Source organism: Myotis davidii, unplaced genomic scaffold (assembly GCF_000327345.1).
Source record: "Myotis davidii unplaced genomic scaffold, ASM32734v1 scaffold575, whole genome shotgun sequence".
In the NCBI taxonomy this organism is placed as follows: domain Eukaryota; kingdom Metazoa; phylum Chordata; class Mammalia; order Chiroptera; family Vespertilionidae; genus Myotis; species Myotis davidii.
The window spans coordinates 3,454-6,586 of NW_006290306.1; the positions used below are offsets into that span (position 1 = coordinate 3,454).

At 51.2% G+C, this 3,133-nt stretch overlaps 1 protein-coding gene across 1 annotated transcript in view; it reads left to right on the forward strand.

Annotated features, from left to right (window-relative positions):
* Window positions 1-266: 266 nt before the first annotated feature.
* Window positions 267-3,133, forward strand: part of TMEM169 (transmembrane protein 169) — a 12,694-nt gene continuing 9,827 nt past the window's right edge. Inside the window, exon 1 of the mRNA XM_006763298.2 lies at window positions 267-343. The gene's annotated coding sequence lies outside the window, so the exon portion shown is untranslated. The remainder of the gene's footprint in view (window positions 344-3,133) is intronic.

A 3,133-nucleotide genomic window follows, 5' to 3' on the forward strand; every position in this document is an offset into this window, starting at 1 on the left:
CTACTACTCACGTAAACCGCAGGAGCTCGGTCGCGATGGCCTTTCCGATGCCCGTGCCCCCGCCGGTGACGATCGCTACTTGATTCTGCAGCAAGCCGGCCGCCAGGCAGCTCTTGCCCTTAGCCCACATCCCCTCGGCTGCGGAGCGTCTGAGTGCTTCCAGGGAGGCCAATTCGGGTTGATGAGTCCCCTAGACCTTGGATGTGGGCAGGGCTAAGAGCCCACGTGACCGCCCGGGCCCCGCCCCGCCCCGCCCGCTGCCGCAGCTGCGGAAAGACCGCTCCCGGGCGGCGGCTTCCCGAGCGCCGCGTCCTCTGCCTGTCTCTGCCCCTGGCAGGTGTAGGTGAGACATCTCGTTTGTGTTTGATTGTTTGTTTTTGTTTGTTTTTTATTTCGATGCCATGGGAGGTGTTGCGGGTGGATGGCAGAAGGGAAGCAGACAAAAGGCGGGAGTGTGCTGTATTTTGAAAAATGCAATCCTCAGTGCTATAGCTCTCACGGTTAATTAAAATTAAATCTCCAGGGCATCTGGGCAAAGAGAGGCTGCGGCGTGGCCCCAGATGCTGTGTGCGGCTGGCTGGGAAGAGAAGGGGCTGGCCCAGCTGAGGGGAAGATATCCGCATCCAGATCCTTTCATCCTCCCGAAGGAACCCCGGGGAGGGTAGTAGCGGTGCGGGGAGGAGGGCCCCGGTGCAGTTATCCGCAGACGCAAGGAAATGATTTAAAAATTAACTCGAGCCCATCTCCACCTCATCTCCCCCTCAGGAATGAAAGGAAGAAGCAACCTTTACCAGATTCGAGATCTGATCCATTTCAGCGTAAACCCATGAGTCCTTCAAGGGTGCATGCTTGCTGCAAGAACGGGTCTGTAGATGTGTGTTTGAGAACCTATCCTCCAGCTCATTCCTTATGCAGGGGAGCGAGCCTGCTGAGGATGGGGGAAATTTCTCATCCGTGTTTGGGTGCCCAGTCCTAGGGATTCATTATTCAGATTCTCCTTCTTCTTGTTCATCTGGCATGGTTCAGTCAACCCACCAGAGTGAGATCACACCTGGACTGGCCCGGTGAGACTTTGCCTAAGAAGTTGGCAGATCCAGGGTTTGTGCCATGTGCTGTGGTCTTAACAATCCAGGCAGGATGCTATTTATAAGTCTGTTATCAGAGGGCTGTATTTTCCTCTGCTGGGCATTAAAAGCATGTAAAAGCAAACAAATACCATTATTCCTTGGTTGGGCCCAGCACCTTTTCACAAAGCAAACTGAAAATGATTGAATGCAATCAGATATCTTCCTTCCTCTTCCTCCATCCCCCGCCTTCTCCCACCTCCTTTAAGACATACTTGCCCCTCAATCTTTGTTACTGACAGATTCCAATCTACACTCATTACCAAAGGGAAGAAAGCTCTTCCTCTTTCCATTTGCTAGAGAGTTTATCTAGGAATCACATCTACTATTAAGTCAGGTATATGGTTACGACCAAATTTTTAAGAATGACACTGTCACCTCCACAACAAAGAATTAAATTTATATAGTAAATTCAAAATTTTATTGCAGAAAAATTAATTCCTGGTGCTTTAATCCCAACAACAAAAGAAATTTTTTTAACAGGAGGAGAAATATTGACTTGGTTCTGAGGAATTTCTTTTATTCCAGAAAATTCCAGGTTTTCTTTCTTCACAAGGAACACTTGAAGTTTCTTTTAAGAATAATTTTATGAAGATACTAGAGGCCCAGTGCACAAAATTCATGCACAGGTAGGGTCCCTATGCCTGGCTGGCAATCAGGGCTGATGGGGGCCTTCTGGCTGTTGTCCTGGGCCTTCCTTCATTCTGCACTGCCCCCTGATGGTCAACACGCATCATAGCGAGTGATCGAACTCCTGTCTCCAGGTTGAACTCCCAAGGGGACACTTTGCATATTGGCCTTTTATAGAGAGAGATATATGATAATTTTGTGTGGTTTGTGACTGGGTTGCACCTATGGCTTCATGGAGCGCTGCATGGGCAGGTCAGTGTGCGCCTGGCTGCACCACAGCCCCTGTGTGGTGGCAGAGTGGACTGAGAGAGAGGCTCTGTGGTCCTCCAGTGAAAAGCTGGCTGCACTGGAGGACCAACACTGACTTCAAGCCAGTGTTGACTGCCGAGGATGACAGGAGCCAGTCCTGAGCAGCAAGGAAGTTGCAGCATGAACAATCAGAAAGTTGTTTTCCACAGTCCAAAGAGAGCCCGTGGTGAAGAGAGATGGGGTCTCTTTGAGAGTCTTTTGTTAAAAATAAAGAGGCATGTCTCCTCTGCCTCTGACCTCGCCAGGGTTTGAGAGTCTAACCCAGGGGTCCTCAAACTACAGCCCGCCGAAAACATTTATCCCGCCCGCCGGGTGTTTTTGCCGCCGCTGCCTGTCCTGCTGAGCAGCCGACTCGTCCAGACCCGCAGTGTGCATGTGTGGAATGTGAGGGACAGTGAACTGGCCCCCTGTTCAAAAAGTTTGAGGACCTCTGGACTCTAACCCCATAAGGCCTGACGGCCCAGCAGTAGTCCTGCCGCTCAGAGGCTTTTTGTTTCCTGATTTCAACTCTGGCCCCTGATGGAGCCGCCTCGCCTCAGGGCAGCCACACCACATGCTGCACTGACTGCTCCTCTGGTGAATCAAGTGCCGCCCTTCCCTGCACTCTGCATCACTACCCGCTTTGTCCTAGGGACAAAGGCAACGTCAAGGCCCTGACCCTTCCACACTCCCACCCTGTCAAACCCCATTAGCACTGACTCCCTTCATCCTCTGAGATTTTTCCTCACCCAGCTCGCCGCCCCTCCCCCGCCCCATCTGCATGGTAACTTCACTTTCTCCCTTCTGCAAAGCAGCTGCTGACTCAGACTGACAGGGCCCTGTGGGATTCTCAACATTCAGACTCACAGACTCCACGCAGAAGGAATGTCAGTGAGGCCTCTAGCTCCATCCCACCTTGAAGTAAGAGCCCGACGTACATAAATAAAACTCTTAACCAATTCACAACATTCAGCCAATATTTACTGAGCACCTGCCATGTGCCAAGGACTGTTCTCTACAGTACAGAGGACAACACGTTTAGGTGTCCCTGCCTTGGTAGAGCTATATTCTAGCATGTATGCATGTTTGGA